At 45.5% G+C, this 20024-nt stretch overlaps 1 long non-coding RNA gene across 2 annotated transcripts in view; it reads right to left on the reverse strand.

The window, feature by feature from the left end:
• Positions 1–20024, reverse strand: part of LOC114589381 (uncharacterized) — a 67889-nt gene that overhangs the window by 5551 nt on the left and 42314 nt on the right. For both annotated transcript variants that reach the window (XR_003704660.2, XR_013391357.1), the window contains 2 exons: positions 4908–4971; positions 1926–1958 (listed from right to left, as the gene is read on the reverse strand). This is a non-coding gene — a long non-coding RNA (uncharacterized LOC114589381). The remainder of the gene's footprint in view (positions 1–1925; positions 1959–4907; positions 4972–20024) is intronic.

Consider the following 20024-nt stretch of genomic DNA (forward strand, 5'->3'; position numbering starts at 1 on the left):
TGCCTTCAGTTTGAATGAAAATACAGTGGTACCTCGGGTTAAGAACTTAATTCGTTCTGGAGGTCCGTTCTTAACCTGAAACTGTTCTTAACCTGAGGTACCACTTTAGCTAATGGGGTCTCCCGCTGCCGCCATGCTGCTGCCACATGATTTCTGTTCTCATCCTGAAGCAAAGTTCTTAACCCGAGGTACTATTTTTGGGTTAGCGGAGTCTGTAACCTGAAGCGTCTGTAACATGAAGTGTCTGTAACCCGAGGTACCACTGTAGTGTGGACTTCCGTTCAAGGAGTGACAGGGGTCTGCTCAACCTGGCATGTATCCAAGCCAAGACAAAACTGCAGCAGGTTCTTATCCAATAAATGTTGTTTGCAGGCAACAAAGATGACACAGCTTTGCACTCCAAAGAACCTCTATAGAGCCTCATCAACCATTTTGCTCAAGCCTGCATGCCCAAGCCTCACCATTAGCCTGACAAAGACAAACACCCTGAGTCAGGGTGCTGCCAGCACTCCACACATTAGCACTGGTGACCGCACACTTGAGGTGGTAGACAATTGTGTGTACCTCGGCCCACCATAATAAGCAATCTTTCCATTTATGCTGAGCTGGACAAGTATATTGGTAAGGCAGTTATAGCAGTGGCTAGTCTAACCAAAAGGACATGGGAGAATGTGATGCTAATGACCAATACCAAGATGAAGGTCTACTAGGCTTCAGTGTGTAGCAGGGGTAACCTGTCTCTCCTGTATTATTATCTACAGCCACAATAGGCATTGTAAGTCTCCAGTGGTGCAACTTTACCCCTGATGGTGCACTCTTCCATTGTCACTTGAGACAGATGGATACCAACAACACATGCTGAGAAACAGAGAGCGTACAGATCTCCTCTACCTTTGCACAATTCCAGATTTTGCATTGTGTCTATGTTTTAATTGTCTCTTCGGGGTGAACAGAAAGAACCCCCAAGTTTCAACATTTAGACTATGCATGATATTTGTCAGAAAGCTCCTTTTCCTCCCCCCCTCCTAATAATTTATATTTTTTAAAGGAAGGGTTGATTAATGATCCTTGATTTATTGGAGTACTGCATGAAAAACCCATCTTGTTAGTCCTTTCAAGAGATGGTGCCACATGGGATGTGAAATTGTTAGCATTTGATGTCCCTCTGGTTCTAGCAGGCATGATAGTTTTATTAGAAATGTGCCGATTAGTGGTTTTATTTTCTGCCATTTCAGAGTTCTTTCTTCAGTGACCTTTTAACAGAAAAGAGCTGTGGGTCTGCTGGGGATGAGCAGCCTGTTACCTAGGGAAGGTGAATAAATCGTCATAAATCTTTATAGGTTATTATAAACCAGAGTTATCTTATCTCTAGCCAATCTGATCCTAAATTGTAATGACTCAGATTAGTTTTGATACAGCTGCTGCTAAGGCAGTGCAGGAAGCCTCCTGAGACATAAGAAAGACTTTGAAAGAGCCTTGATTCAGACTACCTTCTAGCTTAATGTATTTGCCAAATGAAGGAACTGAAGGAAACACAGCCCTTAAGAACAAAGGACAGGAACAGCAGCAGGGGCTAATGTGAGCCAGGGTTAAGCACTGGACTGAATTTTAAATGTCAAGATACAAACCCAGAACATTTAAAGCCATAGTAAATTCCTTTGAGCATGCATAGAGTGACATACAATCACCCAACATCCATTCCAAAAATTGTCCAAGGACTTTGGTTTGCATTCTGACACAATGTGATGCAGCTTTTGCTTGACTGTAAGGCTTTAGAAGAGAGTTAGGGAAGCCAAAGCCCAGGAAGGCAAATGTGGCCCTTCAGTCCTCCCTAACTCGCTCCTGAGGCTCACCCCAGAGCATAATTCCTCCTCAACCACATTCCCTCCCTAGCCCTGCTTTACACCATCTATGAGTGTCCTTACCTGGCTCAAATGCTCCCGTGAACTCTTGCTTACCTGGTTGGAGGAGACAGAGAGGCATGAGTATGTGTGAATTAACTAGCCTATTGTACATAAGAAAAAAATTCTATTAATTACCCCACCCATATTTGGTTTCTGGCTCCTCCAGCCACTGACATGTGACCCTCAGAAGGTTGCTCAGAAATGAATGTGGCCCCACCACTGCTTCAGAATTTCATTGCTGCAGAATTGCATGTTTGTATACTCCTTCCATTTAAAATCTATTGTATTGAAAATAAGAATGACACAGGGAAGGATTGTCACCTAATTTTTCAATTACCATGCTATGGTTTTTTTTTCTGTTTAGTTCCTGCCTCCCCTGTTATAAAACAAACCTTTCAAATAAGTTGGCTCCCTCCATCCTCCTCCTAACATGCACATTTTGGAGTGGTAGAATCCAGCAAGAGCTGCTGGACCACTTGCCTCTGTTGATCACACAGCTCACAATAGGTCTCAAATCTTCTTAATGCAGCTCTTGCTTTCTGTTCAAGTCGTGCCGTCAGCATCAAATTGCGAATTGCAGGTTGCTAAATGAGGCATACTCACTCAGAACCTAGTGTCTTCCAAGTATGAAGGGAAAATGAAGGCATGGTAGTTTATCACAAATTTGATTCTTCACTTGGTTCACTCTGCATTTGACTAATGTCCTTGTTTCCTCATTTTGAGGGCATCAGCACGGGACCCCAACATTTGAAATCAAAATAAATAAATGAGGATTGGATGTTTTGATTCTTTGGAAAGGAAGGGGACGTCTTATCACACCCCCACCCATTCTGGGGAAGAAAATAAATCTTTGCTTCTTTTGCAAAGAATTCCAGATTCAAATGTGCATAGAAGTCCCATGGGTTTAGACCTGGAGAGTCTAAATTGTAAGGAGAACATTATTTACTAGAGAGCAACTGTGAAAAAATTAATGTACCAGGACCTTTTTCGCCCCCATTCCAGCTTTTCTGGATGGATTGCAGCTGTAATGAACCTTATCTGATTTCTATTCATCTGGCTCAGAATGGCTGGAATTGGAAATGAAAATTTAAAAGATTGCCCTTTGTGTTGTCCTTTTGCACCCCCTTACATTTTTAGTGGATTTTTTTTAATCCAATTTTAATTCTAATTTAGCTAGATCATCTGTGCATCACAGACAGTTTCCCATGCAACAGAAACAACATTGCAATGCAGTACAAATATAAACGAGGTTAACCCCCCACTCCACTTAATCTCCATTAATAATCATGATGTAGCACCTCACCTGTTCACCTCCAATTTACATACTATTAATAATTAATATTTTTGTTCCACCCTTTTCACCAAAGAGCTCATCACAGCAACAGCAACCCTATGGGGTAGTTTATGCTGAGAGACAGTGGCTGCCTGAACCACATCCAACAGACTTTGTGCAGTGTAGGTTGGCCCATTAAGGCTGATGTGACACTGCCACATCAAGCTTAGTCTGCCCTAACCTGCCTGCCTTCTTACTTACATCCAGTCCAGGGCGTGGGACTGACTGCCAGCTTGCTTCTCATTAATTTCAATTTTGTCCTTGAATAATTCAGCAGGGAGGAGGATGGGAACAAATCTAGAAATAGTTGGCTCTCTGCTTGTCATCGGCACTGACTCCACCTGCTGTTGGGCTCCCTATCTTCCATCCAAATGAACACCAGCCACCACTGACTTTGTGGTTGGGTGGAGATTTGAACTTGTTTCTCAACCAAACAACTTAACCACTGTGCCACACCACATTTCCCCTTGTATTTTGTTAAGGGAAACATAACCCTGATACTTACAAAAATGACAAGTAAATAGGGTTGTTTGATGCCCGGTAAATGTTGCAGAAGGAAGATAGATTTTTGACCTGATAACCATGATTTCTCGTGTGCACAGAACTCATGCATATGTGGATGTCCCCACTAATTTTAATGGAGGGAACAACTGCACAGATACATTTCTTGTTTGGGGAACTGACCAAAGCTGAATGGTATGCTTTGAATGTAGAAGGTATTGGATAAGGGTGTGCAAAAGATTTGGACAAACCCTGAAACAAGGATGGGAGCGAGTCTGCTATGCACAGATTCAGAGGTTTGGGGTTCTTCAGAAACTCAGAAGTTAAAAAACAAACAAAACCAAAACCCAAAACCCAGCAACAACCCTACAGTCAGTGGGCACCCCTATTGTGGGATCAGCACCCAACATGCTAAATAAATAAATAAATAAATATGCAGTGTCTGCACAACTCACAATACCAGTTTGTATTTTCCCCATTAATCCATATTTATGTTTTACATGGGAAATCTGAGAAGTAAAGATAACAAACAAACATGTTGCCAATAACTCATTTGCAATATCTGAACCATCCATTTGCAATACTAGCACACACAGCCTGTCTGGAAGCACCCATTGTGTCTGCAAAAGCTGAAACATTACTACTCCAAGCTCACCCGGAGGGGGAGGGATGACCCTTTTCTGATGGACATATCTAGCTTCTAAACAGACAGAATGGTTTCACCAAAAGAATCACAGTGCTTGGGAGAAGGGAAGTTGGAGTAATGCATCACCTTGTTCTTGTCTGCCCTGTGCTCTTTGCTTGCTCTTCTAGTGGCTGCCCAGCCTCTGCTTGCAGACCTCCAAAGAGGATGAGCCTATCAGCCCCAACATAATTGGTTCCATTATTAAATGTCTCTTACTGTTTAGATATTCCTTCTAATGTTCAAGACTTAATTCACAAACCCTTAGGTAAGGGAATGGGGAAGGGTCACAAATCACTTGAGAGAGTAAGCATGTCAGATTACTCATGGACAACATGTGGGATGTTTGCTTCTTTAAAAAAAGTATTAAAAAAATCTACCACAGCAGTTCCATTTTAATCCCCAAACCAAGAATCGATCTACATTTACTATTTTAATGTTATTAGAATGTCACAGGGCATAATGGTAAATTAAAAATGTTCCTTACCTTGTTTCCTCCATAACCATGCAGTTTCCTTTTCTGCCAGTTCCTGGTTGCTCTGCAGTGCCCTCTAGTGTCACATTTCAATAACACAAATTTAAATGTTACAAGCAAAACATAATGCAGCCAAATGTGTTATGATAACTGTTCCTTAAAAAGGTAAAGGGACCCCTGACCATTAGGTCCAGCCGTGACCGACTCTGGGGTATCGGCGCTCATCTTGCTTTATTGGCCGAGGGAGCCGGTGTACAGCTTCCAGGTCATGTGGCCAGCATGACTAAGCCACTTCTGGAGAACCAGAGCAGCACACGGAAACGCTGTTTACCTTCCCGTCGAAGCAGCACCTATTTATCTACTTGCACTTTGACATGCTTTCGAACTGCTAGGTTGGCAGGAGCAGGAACCGAGCAACGGGAGCTCACCCCGTCGTGGAGATTCGAACTGCCGACCTTCTGATCGGCAAGTCCTAGGCTCTGTGGTTTAACCCACAGTGCCACCCGGGTCCCTTAGAACTGTTCCTTAATCCTTCCTTAATGTTATAAACCATGAGTGTAGATCCGCCTCAAGTAATTCAGAATTTCAAAATTCAGGCAGAAGTTTAGATGATGAAAAAGTCAGAAGCACCCCTAATTTTAGCCCATAGAGATAAATTACATAAGCAGGTCATCTACCCTGCATAATAAATGTCACACATCTCAGCTTACATGACTCCATGATCCACTTACACAGCACAACACTTCAACATACTCCTTATCATACTCCTCAAGCCATTATGGTGTCTGCCACTACTATATCTTATATACTGAGAACCTTTCTGGTCCATGTGCATTCTCTCAGATTTGGGAAATGTGACCTTAAATCTAATCTGGATCAATCAATATCTTTCTGCCTCTGTTTCTTCTCTGTAAAATAAGAATAACTGTATCCATACTTGCAAGAAAGTTAAGTGGGCATCCCTGCCAGAGACTAGCTAACACAGTGGCAGCTAACCTGTGACCTTCCAGATGTTGCTGGAATAAAAATTCCACCACCCCCTAGTCATGGGCTGATGGGAGCAAACGTATGACAACACCTGGAGGCCCAAAGCCTAGAGACCTTGGCTGCAACACATTAAAAATAGAAAAGTGGCTACCTGGAATAACATATGGTGCCAGACCAGGCTGAATTAATTTGGAATACTCTGCTTTGCATATTCAAATGCAGTGTTTTACATATGCTCACATTCAAACCATAATGCACAAAATGTGATGACACTAGAGCATAATTAACCAATGACTTTGAAAATATGGAAGCAGGGGTCCTCATTTAGGTAGACAGCAAAGGAAATGCAGAACCCTTGCTAAGCATTCCAAGCGCCTCCTTATCATTTGGAAACAAAGCCTCAATTTGCTTTGTTCTCGGCGGCATTATTTCATGACAGAGTTTGTGATCTATAGTTATCTTGCATTACAACAACACTGAAATTCTTCACCCTTTAGTACATGCTTCCGGACTAATTGTTTGGAAGCTCCCAGATGAATTACGCCAAAGCAAAATAAATGGCATGAGCAACGTCGGGAGCAAGTGGGCGGCAGGATACAAATGCTGAAGGCAACTAAGACTTGCTTAGATGAATATCTTTGTCGTTACTTCCCCAAAGAAGACTTGAGACACAACAATTATGGTACAAGCAGGTTATATTTATTGGAATGTAACAAATTAGAGAATCTGCAGAAACCAAATAAACAGATTAGACAAATCAATGTAATCTGGGCAGCTGCATTCTATGGCCTCACAGCAAGGACTTGGAAAGAATTCTCCTTCCTTGCTACATGTACTTTGGCATGTGAACATGACATGCACAGTGAATGTTAAGGAGCATCCCCAAGGCTCCCCCACCCACCCACAATGCCAAGTCAATGAAAGGCAACTCAAGAGTGCCCTAACTCAATACTGCCTTAGGTATATAAGCAATCCATATTAAATTCTCTCATGTGCTTGGATTCAATGCCACAGGAAGCGATCAGCTCCAGCTAATTCACTCCCACCCACTCAGACACAAGCTGAGTTCTCTGCAGATCCTAAAAAACAAACAAAAGTCACAACCCAAAACAGTAAGATCCCCAGTGTTCTACCATGGGGGAATATATGTGCCCCCATGGGCCAGAATACTTAAAAAAGAATACCAGTCTGTTTACCTTATTCTGTGTCCTATAAACTTATTATGGTGCACAGCCTCCCTCCAGTTGTGCTGCTCTAACAGCTCAGACCATACCAACAACATCTTCAGAGTCCTTGTTTGGAGTCAACAGATATCCTTGGTAATCCCAGCCAAAACTTCCAGAGCCATCCATTGAACAAAGCCATTCTCACCAGGATGCATACCAGATAACAGGAAACAGCTCCTCCCCACAGCACACCCCACCATGACTCTTCTGAATGTATGCCTTTGAATGCCAAGATGGAGGGGGGTACCACTCATGTCCTATTTATTTGGCCTCTGTGGTAACAGGATACTGGGCTAGATGGGTTTATGGCCTGAAGCAACAGGGAATATAGTATGCTTTAAATTTATTTATTAAATTTATATCCCCTCCTTTCTCCCAATGGAAAAATAAATGCTGCGAGACTATATCCAATGCTTGGAGATTGTTGTTCTTTGTCCAGAGAGAGTGGGAGTGGGGTGGGGGGCAGAGAGAATATAATCACCCAACTGTATAATACAATTACATCAACAATGTGATGGGTTAGTCCTTGTGGACAGGAGTAGATAACAGGCATGAATTAGGTTCCCATTCTGAATTGTGTTGCTATGCCATGCCTAATGTGCCCAGATCTCTGAAACAGACGTTGAAAGGGGTTCCTAAGAATGGATGCATCTTTTGCTGTTATAATCTAGATACAAATATGGGGCTTTTCTTTTGATGTCAGCATAAATGTACTTACACAAATGAGAAGGATATGTGTCATGCTAAGCCCAACAGAGAGATCAGGCGCAGTCTTCATTAAAAGAGGTACAAAGGATACGCCATCTGCTTCAACCAATCCCAGCTCTCAGTGGGTTTGTTTGCTCGGTCGCTCGTACTAGTTGCAGCCACCTGTTCACTTTAATTATAAACGCTTTCTTAAAACCATGCCTTTTATGATCTCTGCATCTCACCATAAGTGAAGAAGCGGAGTGGCGAAGATGGGAAAAGGAGCCTTCATCGCAGAAAGGAGCAAAAAAGAAAAAGAGATGTTTCCGTAACATGGACTTGGAGGACAAAATAAAAATGGAAGAATCCAGAGTAAATGTGCAATGCTAGAGCACATCAAAGTTCATACCATGTTTCTTCAATCACAAAGATAAATGGCCCAATTCACTTCTCATTAACAGAAGATTTAGCTTGGTCAAGCGTCATTAACTTTAGTGGGCTTAGTTGTGACTTACTCCAGAATAAATAGGAGAGAAAAGAAGGGAATTGTGTTTTGAGATCTGATCATGAGCAGATCTTTATTTCTGAGAGGCAGCATTTATATGAATGCTTGGAGAGTTGACATTTACGTGGGGAGGCTCATTGAGGTTGCTATCACCCATCTGTGACATAAGAAGACATATTTCTTGAAAGCTTAAGTAAGAGGTGCCAAGGTTCCCACTTGACCTCTGATCAGGATGCTCTTTTCTATATTCTTAGATGCTTGGTAACTGTGGATCATCAAGTCAATTTCCAAGGGAAAGAAAGTGGTCACGTGTTCAGTTATGGAAAATTTAATAAATATTTCATACAAAAATAAATAAATAAAATAAATACTCAATGACCTGCCTTTCAAGTAAGTGGAAATGAAGCAGTTGGTTGCCATGGTGAAATTATGATGACACTGTCACTCTGTAGTCTCACTGCTGAAGTCATAAGTCGGATTCAAGAGGGGATTTCCCAAGGCCAAGCCTACCAGCTAACAGTGACCTTAAGTTTTCCAGTAAAACATGAAATGGTGCACACACTACATCTCTCCTTCAGATTCCCTAAAACTAGACCAAATTACTGCTCAAAGACTGATCCGCCAAAGACTGGATGACATCGATCTACAGCGAAACTATATGCTGGGGGGAGGTGTTTGTTCGCCCCAGAACATTGGTATCACATTAACTTACTGCGTTCCATCATACCTCTCCTCCCTTTCGACTGTTGCCCATAGACTGGCCTTCACCAAAGCGAGGTTCAACGTTTTTCCCTCCAACGTCCTGAGACATAGATTCTCAAAGGGCCAAGCTCCCGCCACGTGCGAATGCGATAAGGAGACGCCGGAGTCGCTCCAGCACATCATGTTCACTTGCCCCCTGTTCAATGTGCCACGGGCAAATTTGTTGGGATCAATCATACAGAAACTAGAGGGTACCCCACCAAAATTCCACCTTGCCCAAATCTTGCAGGATAAGGATACTCATACGACCCTGAAAGTGGCAAGGTTCCTGGTCGCTGTCCTTACCCAAAAGCGACGCCAAGGAGCACTACAATCTAACTAAGGCGTAGTATGCCATTCTATTTTATAGTATTTTAGTGTTATTGTGGTGTTTTAGCGGCTGTTTTTTTTTTTTTTTTCCTTCCCACGTACACAAGCTGTTATTTATGTGTTGTTTTTACTTGTATGGGCCTATGGCCGTAATAAATATTATTGTATTGTATTGTACATCTTGTTTGTGCGCTTATCAGGCATGTCCAAAGTCCATTTGGGGGGCCTAATCCAGCCCACCAGTCAGTTTAATCCGGCCCCTGTGGCAGTTTATTTCCTGGGGTAAAATCCTAAAAAAACAAACCCTCAACAAATTCAACCCTAAAAAAAGGTTAACAACTTGGGTTGGCTGTTTCGGCGGCCCTCACGGCCCTTCACTTCATCAAATCTGGTCCTCTTTGAAAAAAGATTGTACAGGATTACAGTCAAAGAGTTCAAGAGTAGCAGAGAAGGGGGTGTTGGGTGTCCGGAGTTTCATTCTCTCCCGTGCTGCAGAGTGTGTGGGACTACTGGATCACATGCTCTGTGTGTTGACATTCCATTCTTTGGAAGAGAGGGAACAGAAGGAACTGTGCGCCACTTCCGTCTTCTTTGTTCTGTGTTCTGTTCTGTTGTTCTCTCTCGAAGGGCCCACCCCCCATGCTGCTTCCATTAGAAAAGGGGTGTGGTTTAAGCAGCCCGGTTGCCCCACCCTTTCCCATTGTGCCCTGTCCCTTTCCCTGCAAGGGTTCAGGTGAGTGCAAAATGCCTACTATAAACGCATGCAGAAAGACAAACGTATTTTACCACCCTACTTCCCATGTTAATCACAACACTATACAACACAATACAATAAAAATACGTTTATTGGCATTGGCATTGGCAAATACGTTTAATGGCTTGAGATACAGAGTCTTTCTTCTTTCTGTTTCCTGTTTCCTAGAGATTTGAATTGGGAAATCCTTTCGATTCTTCATGAATAAGAGGCAGTGGGGTGAGGGAGGCCAGGGCCACATCCACACCATTTAATGCGCTATGAAGCCGCTTTAAACATTCATGGCTTAAACACCCCCAAAGACTCTGGGAGCTATAGTTGGAAAAGGGTGCCGAGAGTTGTTAGGGGACCCCCTGTTCCCTGCCAAGAAGGGAACCCTACCTCTACCTCTACCTCTACCTCTACCCCTACCCCCACGCCTACCTCTGACGCTAACCCTAACTCTAACGCTAACCCTTGAGCCTTAACTAGAGCTACAATTCCCAGAGTTCCCTGGCAAGAAGGGAACCCTAACCCTGCCCCCTAACTACAGCTACAATTCCCAAAGTTCCCTGGCAAAAAGGGAACCCTAACCCTAACCCTGCCCCCTAACAAGAGCTACAATTCCCAGAGTTCCCTGCCAAGGGAACCCCAACCCTATGCCTGCCCCTGACGCTAACCCTAACTCTAACCCTTAGCCCTTAACTAGAGCTACAATTCCCAGAGTTCCCTGGCAAGAAGGGAACCCTACCCCTACCCTACCCCTACCCCTAATCCTACCCCTAATCCTAATCCTAATACTTAACACCGTAACAAGTCTCCGTCCCCTTAACCAGCTACAGTTCCCAGAATCCCTGAGGGGAAGCCATGCCTGTTTAAAGTGACTTCATAGCAGTTTAGTGGTGCACCGAATGTGGCCTAATGTTCCCTCCCTCATTTTCTTCTCTCTCCCCACTGCCCCATTCCTTGCAATGCAGCAGATGTCCGCCTGCAGTCTCCCTTCAAATCTCCTTCTCTCAAGTATGGCCACGGCCTTGTCCATTCCTGACTGCCAGTATTTCACGTTCACTTCTCCGATGTCAATAGGGATGTCCTGCGGTTCTCTTGATGACTTTTAAGACTGGACTTGGGGAAAACCTCACCGGCTCCAGACATCCCTGTAAGGCAAAGGCAAACAGGTGAGTGGGATGGCCAACACCCGACAGCGTCCCCCCAGATTCCTCCTCTGTTTGGCTGCCTGTTCACAAACAAGGCTTCCAAACCAGTTTGCACCCATCTCAGCCAGCGTAGCCTCACGGCATCCACTAGCCTGAATGCAAATTCTTCGGACAACCATCCACCAGCTGCAACCTCATCAGGTCCATTGCCAGACATCAACCAGCTTCAGAGCTGAGTGTCAGTCACCTTCAAGTAGCGATCCCACCAGCAAGTAATCTTTGTACTTGCCTTCTCCTTGCTCCACAGCATCCCAGCGCCGGGCAATTGCCTCCTTCCGCTTGCCAGCTTGCCGCCACAGGACAGGAGACCGCCTGGGCTGAGTGTCTTCTTTCTGTTTCCTGTTTCTGAGAGATTTGAATTGGGAAATCCTTTCGATTCTTCATGAATAAGAGGCAGTGGGGTGAGGGAGGCCAGGCCACATCCACACCATTTAATGTGCCATTAAGCCACTTTAAACACTCATGGCTTAAACACCCCCAAAGACTCTGGGAGCTGTAGTTGGAAAAGGGTGCCAAGAGTTGTTAGGGGACCCCCTGTTCCCTGCCAAGAAGGGAACCCTACCTCTACCTCTACCTCTACCCCTACCCCCACGCCTACCTCTGATGCTAACCCTAACTCTAACCCTAACGCTAACCCTTAAGCCTTAACTAGAGCTACAATTCCCAGAGTTCCCTGGCAAGAAGGGAACCCTAACCCTGCCCCCTATCTACAGCTACAATTCCCAGAGTTCCCTGGCACAAAGGGAACCCTAACCCCAACCCTGCCCCCTAACTAGAGCTACAATTCCCAGAGTTCCCTGCCAAGGGAACCCCAACCCTACCCCTGCCCCTGACACTAACCCTAACTCTAACCCTTAACCCTTAACTAGAGCTACAATTCCCAGAGTTCCCTGGCAAGAAGGGAACCCTACCCCAACCCCTACCCCTACCCTACCCCTAATCCTACCCCTAATCCTAATCCTAATACTAAGCACCGTAACAAGTCTCCGTCCCCTTAACCACCTACAGTTCCCAGAATCCCTGAGGGGAAGCCATGCCTGTTTAAAGTGACTTCATAGCAGTTCAGTGGTGCACCTAATGTTGCCTAATGTTGCCTCCCTCATTTTCTTCTCTCTCCCCACTGCCCCATCACTTGCAGTGCAGCATATTTCCGCCTGCAGTCTCCCTTCAAAGCTCCTTCTCTCAAGTATGGCCACGGCCTTGTCCATTCCTCACTGCCAGGATTTCACGTTCACTTCTCCGATGTCAATAGGGATGTCCTGCGGTTCTCTTGATGACTTCTAAGACTGGACTTGGGGAAAACCTCACCGGCTCCAGACATCCCTGTAAGGCAAAGGCAAACAGGTGAGTGGGATGGCTCACACCCGACAGCGTCCCCCCAGATTCCTCCTCTGTTTGGCTGCCTGTTCACAAACAAGGCTTCCAAACCAGTTTGCACCCATCTCAGCCAGCGTAGCCTCACAACATCCACTAGCCTGAATGCAAATTCTTCCGACAACCATCCACCAGCTGCAACCTCATCAGGTCCATTGCCAGACATCAACCAGCTTCAGAGCTGAGTGTCAGTCACCTTCAAGTAGCGATCCCACCAGCAAGTAATCTTTGTACTTGCCTTCTCCTTGCTCCACATCATCCCAGAGCCAGGCCATTGCCTCCTTCCGCTTGCCAGCTTGCCACCACAGGGCAGGAGACCACCAGGGCCACAGCATCCCAGCACCGGGTTATTGCCTCCTTCCGCTTGCCAGCTTGCCGCCACGGGGCAGGAGACCACCTGGGCTGAGTGCCACTGAGCTGCCCATTTCTCTCTGGGGAGGGCAACTGCTGAGGCTTGCGCCTTGGCCCACATTTATACCCGCTCAGCAGCCAAATATTTTTGTCACATCACAATCAACCCACGGACAATGGCAGCAGCTGGGGAGGCATCACCATCACTCCCTCAGCCCTCACAATGGTGAGCACAGCTCAGCAGCCAAAACACACACACAAAAAAGTTTTGCCAATATCTGTGAAGGCCACACCGAAAACCCAAAGGGGCAGGAGGGGGACATTTTTCAGCCCAGTAGTTACATTTCCCTCCACACAACACTAGTCCAACACACAAATGAACAGAGCAATGAAAGCAAGCCCTATCTTTGCACAGGAAGCTGTTGAAGGAATGACATGCAGAGAGAAAGTTAGCATCTCAGGAAAAAAACACCTTTTCATCAGTTGATCAATCAATCAATCAATCAATCAATCAATCATTGTATTTGACTAAAACCCATTATAAATCCAGTTACAAAAGCACCAAACCCAATGACCCAAACTATGGCTCCCAGATTCTTTGGGGGGGGGGGGAGCCAGGTGGATGCCATGTGAACTCAGTGATGTGTCAAGTGATGGCGACATACTACCTCCAGGTTCAGAGGCGGCATATTTCTGCATATCAGTTCCTGAGAATCACGAGGGCTGTTGTGGTCAGATTCTGCTTGCAGTTTTTGCACAGGCATCTGTGAGAATGGGATGCTGAACTTGGGCCACTGGCCTGATCCAGGCAGCTTTCTTATGTTACAAAGGAAGACTTCCAAGAGAATACTTTTAATGCAGCACTCCAAGAAATGCTGCAAGTTTCATAAAGTCACATAATGCACTCCAAAAACAGAAATTTTGAAACCATTTCAGCACTGTGTCATTTTTCTATTTTTCTGCATCTCTTATCTGAACTATGTACTTGCAGTTTCTTTGAGTATGTTTTTTCCCCAATTTATTTTTATTTGGTAGCCATTTCTCTCTTTCCGAGGAAGGAACAAAAACATTTGAAGTTCTCAGTGTCCCTGACTTAAGGGTCTGACTCCTCTGCCCTGCCTGCCAAGCGCTCACTGGCTGGTGTGCCTTTCACTGTAGGGAGATCAGAATAGGACCGCTACATTGGCAGAAGCCTAAGCAGCCACGAGCTTGCTATTCAGACACAAGGATATTGTTTTAGTCATTTATTCTTATTTTTAATTACTTGGCACCACAGGCAGCTCTCTCAAAAAATGGCAAAGGCTACAATCCCACCTACATGGGAGGAAGCCCCACTGAATTCAGTAGGACTTACTTCCAAGTAGACATGGGTGCAGCAGTGCTGCAAGGATCTCTCTTGGAAGTCCCAGTACTGTAAATAAACTGCCACAGCGGCCGGATTAAACCGACCTGTGCAAAAACTGCAAGGTTAGGATTAGGGGTAGGATTAGGGGTAGGGGTAGTGGTAGGGGTAGGTTTTCTTAAGGTTGAATTTGTTGAGGGTTGTTTTTTTTAGGATTTTTCCCCAGGAAATATTTATTTATTTATTTTTGTATGAAATATTTATTAAGTTTTCCATAACTGAACACGTGGCCACTTTCTTTCCCTTGGAAATTGACTTGATGATCCACAGTTACCAAGCATCTAAGAATATAGAAAAGAGCATCCTGATCAGAGGTCAAGTGGGAACCTTGGCACCTCTTACTTAAGCTTTCAAGAAATATGTCTTCTTATGTCACAGATGGGTGATAGCAACCTCAATGAGCCTCCCCACGTAAATGTCAACTCTCCAAGCATCCATATAAATGCTGCCTCTCAGAAATAAAGATCTGCTCATGATCAGATCTCAAAACACAATTCCCTTCTTTTCTCTTCTATTTATTCTGGAGTAAGTCACAACTAAGCCCACTAAAGTTAATGACGCTTGACCAAGCGCTTATCAGGCATGTCCAAAGTCCGTTTTGGGGGCCTAATCCAGCCCACTGGTCAGTTTAATCCGGCCCCTGTGGCAGTTTATGTATTTCCTGGGGTAAAATCCTAAAAAAAAAACAACCCTCAACAAATTCAACCCTAAAAAAACCTACCCCTACCCCTACCCCTACCCCCACCCTACCCCTAATCCAACCCCTAATCCTAACCTTGCAGTTTTTGCACAGGTCGGTTTAATCCGGCCGCTGTGGCAGTTTATTTACAGTACTGGGACTTCCAAGAGAGATCCTTGCAGCACTGCTGCACTCATGTCTACTTGGAAGTAAGTCCTACTGAATTCAGTGGGGCTTCCTCCTATGTAGGTGGGATTGTAGCCTTTGCCATTTTTTGAGAGAGCTGCCGGGTTAGCGCCATCGTCTAATGGTGGATTCCCTCCGAGCTCCGGAGGGAATTGGCTCTGCAGGAGACGGGTCCTGCCACGGCGGTGACGCGGGGACCCTCAGAAACCACAGGCTAAATAAGCTCACTGAATTTGATAAGTTCTTGACTCAGGAAGTTTATGCAGCTGGACAAGAAGAGAAAATTGAGAACATTGAGAGAGTGGAGAAAGAGATATATGTTGTTCCGGAGGAAAGGGAAGGAGGAGCTGCAATGCTGCAGATGACAAAGGAGAGCCAGAGGCCTGTCAAGATGGATATAAAGGAAAATAAGAACTGGATGATGAAAATCTGGTTTGAGCTGGAGAATGAAGAATGGAGAGATCTCCTTATGGGGAGATCTGAAGACCTATGGATTACAAATCTGATCAAGGTGGAAGCTGGAGCTTTTGGGACATTTGGACTTAAAAGGGGCTAGAAACAAGATTTGGGCTCCACTTTTAAATATGGAGGTCTGGCTGGAAGAAACATGGACCCTACTGGGACAGAGCTTCTCCGAGATTTGGTGTTTAATATAAAGGACTATCAAAAAAACCGGCAGAGAGGAATTGAAAGAGAATTAAGAGCCTCGGATGTGAGGTCTCCAGGCTGATAGCAGATAGACTGATGGATACTCGTTGGGGATCAGAACCGGGAAAGGGGCGGGGTGGGGTTTGGGAATCCAAAGGGTGTACAATTATATTCTGTTTCTTTTTATTCTGTTTTGTTATTAGTATAAAAATTGGGGAATTCGTGGAAGGGAATTTGGGTCGACTTTAGAAAAGGGTTTTAAGAATGAGCACTAATGTACAAATATTGATGTGTATAAGTTAAAATTGGTAACTAAACTGAATTAAATATAAGAAGGTTAAAAATTGGGGACAAGAACTTGTTGAACTAACAATCTTGAACTGGAATACAAGAAGGGGAGGGGTGGGGAAGTCAGGGAAATATGTTATTGAAAATAAGGATTGCAAATTCTATGTGTTTTTAACTTTTTTGTTTTCTTCTTTTTTGACTTTTTTAAAATTATTGTGGAAAATCTCAATAAATATCTTTAAAAAAACCAAAATTTCTGTTTTTGGAGTGCATTATGTGACTTTCTGAAACTTGCAGCATTTCTTGGAGTGCTACATTAAAAGTATTCTCTTGGAAGTCTTCCTTTGTAACATAAGAAAGCTGCCTGGATCAGGCCAGTGGCCCAGGTTCAGCATCCCATTCTCACAGATGCCTGTGCAAAAACTGCAAGCAGAATCTGACCACAACAGCCCTCGTGATCCTCAGGAACTGATATGCAGAAATATGCCGCCTCTGAACCTGGAGGTAGTATGTATCCATTACTTGACACATCGCTGAGTTCGCATGGCATGCACCTGGCTCCCCCCCCCCCCCAAGAATCTGGGAGCCATAGTTTGGGTCATTGGGTTTGGTGCTTTTGTAACTGGATTTATAATGTGTTTTAGTCAAATACAATAAATGATTGATTGATTGATTGACTGATGAAAATGTGTTTTTTTCCTGAGATGCTAACTTTCTCTCTGCATGTCATTCCTTCAACAGCTTCCTGTGCAAAGGCTTGCTTTCATTGCTCTGTTCATTTGTCTATTGGACTAGTGTTGTGTGGAGGGAAATGTAACCACTGGGCTGAAAAATGTCCCCCTCCTGCCCCTTTGGGTTTCCGGTGTGGCCTTCACAGATATTGGCACAACTTTGTGTGTGTGTGTGTGTGTGTGTGTTTTGGCTGCTGAGCTGTGGTCACCATTGTGAGGGCTGAGGGAGTGATGGTGATGCCTCCCCAGCTGCTGCCATTGTCCGTGGGTTGATTGTGATGTGACAAAAACATTTGGCTGCTGAGCGGATATAAATGTGGGCCAAGGCGCAAGCCTCAGCAGTTGCCCTCCGCAGAGAGAAATGGGCAGCTCGGTGGCACTCAGCCCAGGTGGTCTCCTGTCCCATGGCAGCAAGCTGGCAAGCAGAAGGAGGCAATTGCCCGGTGCTGGGATGCTGTGGCCCTGGTGGTCTCCTGCCCTGTGGTGGCAAGCTGGCAAGCGGAAGGAGGCAATCACCCGGTGCTGGGATGCTGTGGAGCAAGGAGAAGGCAAGTACAAAGATTACTTGCTGGCGGAATCGCTACTTGAAGGTGACTGACACTCAGCTCTGAAGCTGTTTGATGTCTGGCAATGGACCTGATGAGGTTGCAGCTGGTGGATGGTTGGTGGAAGAATTTGCATTCAGGCTAGTGGATGTTGTGAGGCTACGCTGGCTGAGATGGGTGCAAACTGGTTTGGAAGCCTTGTTTGTTAACAGGCAGCCAAACAGAGGAGGAATCTGGGGGGACGCTGTCGGGTGTTGGCCATCCCACTCACCTATTTGCCTTTGCCTTACAGGGATGTCTGGAGCCGGTGAGGTTTCCCCCAAGTCCAGTCTTAAAAGTCATCAAGAGAACCGCAGGACATCCCTATTGACATCGGAGAAGTTAACGTGAAATCCTGGCAGTGAGGAATGGACAAGGCCGTGGTCATACGAGAGAGAAGGAGCTTTGAAGGGAGACTGCAGACAGACATCTGCTGCATTGCAAGTGATGGCGCAGTGGGGAGAGAGAAGAAAATGAGGGAGGCAACATTAGGCCACATTAGGTGCACCACTGAACTGCTATGAAGTCACTTTAAACAGGCATGGCTTCCCCTCAGGGATTCTGGGAACTGTAGGTGGTTAAGGGGACGGAGACTTGTTATGGTCGTTAAGTATTCGGATTAGGATTAGGGGTAGGGGTGGGGGTAGGGTTCCCTTCTTGTAGCTCTAGTTAAGGGTTAAGGGTTAGAGTTAGGGTTAGCATCAGGGGCAGGGGTAGGGTTGGGGTTCCCTTGGCAGGGAACTCTGGGAATTGTAGCTCTAGTTAGGAGGCAGGGTTAGGGTTCCCTTCTTGCCAGGGAACTCTGGGAATTGTAGCACTAGTTAAGGGTTGGCATTAGGGTTAGAGTTAGTGTTAGCATCAGGGGTAGGGGTAGGGTTCCCTTCTTGTTAGGGAACTCTGGGAATTGTAGCTCTAGTTAAAGCTTAAGGGTTAGTGTTAGGGTTAGAGTCAGGGGTGGGGGTGGGGGTAGAGGTAGAGGTAGGGTTCCCTTCTTGGCAGGGAATTGTAGCTGTAGATAGGGGGCAGGGTTAGGGTTCCCTTTTTGCCAGGGAACTCTGGGAATTGTAGCTGTAGATAGGGGGCAGGGTTAGGGTTCCCTTCTTGCCAGGGAACTCTGGGAATTGTAGCTCTAGTTAAGGCTCAAGGGTTAGCGTTAGGGTTAGCGTCAGGGGTGGGGGTAGGGGTAGAGGTAGAGGTAGGGTTCCCTTTTTGGCAGGGAACGGGGTCCCCTAACAACTCTTGGCACCCTTTTCCAACTATAGCTCCCAGAGTCTTTGGGGGTGTTTAAGCCATGAGTGTTTAAAGCAGCTTCATAGCGTGTTAAATGGTGTGGATGTGGCCCTGGCCTCCCTCACCCCACTGCTTCTTATTAATGAAGAATTGAAAGGATTTCCCAATTCAAATCTCTAAGAAACAGGAAACAGGAAGAAGACAGACTTTGTATCTCAAGCCATTTGGCCTTACAGGGATGTCTGGAGCCGGTGAGAGAGAAGTGAATGTGAAAACCTGGAAGTGTGCAATGGGCAAGGCCTTGGCCATACTTGAGAGAAGGAGATTTGAAGGGAGACTGCAGGCAGACACCTGCTGCATTGCAAGGGATGGGGCAGTGGGGAGAGAGAAGAAAATGAGGGACGGAACATTAGGCCACATTAGGTGCACCACTAAACTGCTATGAAGTCACTTTAAACAGGCATGGCTTCCCCTCAGGGATTCTGGGAACTGTAGGTGGTTAAGGGGACGGAGACTTGTTACGATGCTTAAGTATTAGGATTAGGATTAGGGGTAGGGGTAGGGGTAGGGTTCCTTTCTTGCCAGGGAACTCTGGGAATTGTAGCTCTAGTTAAGGGCTATGGGTTAGAGTTAGGGTTAGCATCAGGGGCAGGGATAGGGTTGGGGTTCCCTTGGCAGGGAATTCTGGGAATTGTAGCTCTTGTTAGGGGGCAGGGTTAGGGTTAGGGTTCCCTTTTTGCCAGGGAACTCTGGGAATTGTAGCTGTAGATAGGGGGCAGGGTTAGGGTTCCCTTTTTGCCAGGGAACTCTGGGAATTGTAGCTGTAGATAGGGGGCAGGGTTAGGGTTCCCTTCTTGCCAGGGAACTCTGGGAATTGTAGCTCTAGTTAAGGCTCAAGGGTTAGCGTTAGGGTTAGCGTCAGGGGTGGGGGTAGGGGTAGAGGTAGAGGTAGGGTTCCCTTTTTGGCAGGGAACGGGGTCCCCTAACAACTCTTGGCACCCTTTTCCAACTATAGCTCCCAGAGTCTTTGGGGGTGTTTAAGCCATGAGTGTTTAAAGCGGCTTCATAGCGCGTTAAATGGTGTGGATGTGGCCCTGGCCTCCCTCACCCCACTGCCTCTTATTCATGAAGAATCGAAAGGATTTCCCAATTCAAATCTCTAGGAAACAGGAAACAGAAAGAAGAAAGACTCTGTATCTCAAGCCATTAAACGTATTTGCCAATGCCAAT

This window comes from Podarcis muralis, chromosome Z (genome assembly GCF_964188315.1).
Source record: "Podarcis muralis chromosome Z, rPodMur119.hap1.1, whole genome shotgun sequence".
NCBI lineage: Eukaryota > Metazoa > Chordata > Lepidosauria > Squamata > Lacertidae > Podarcis > Podarcis muralis.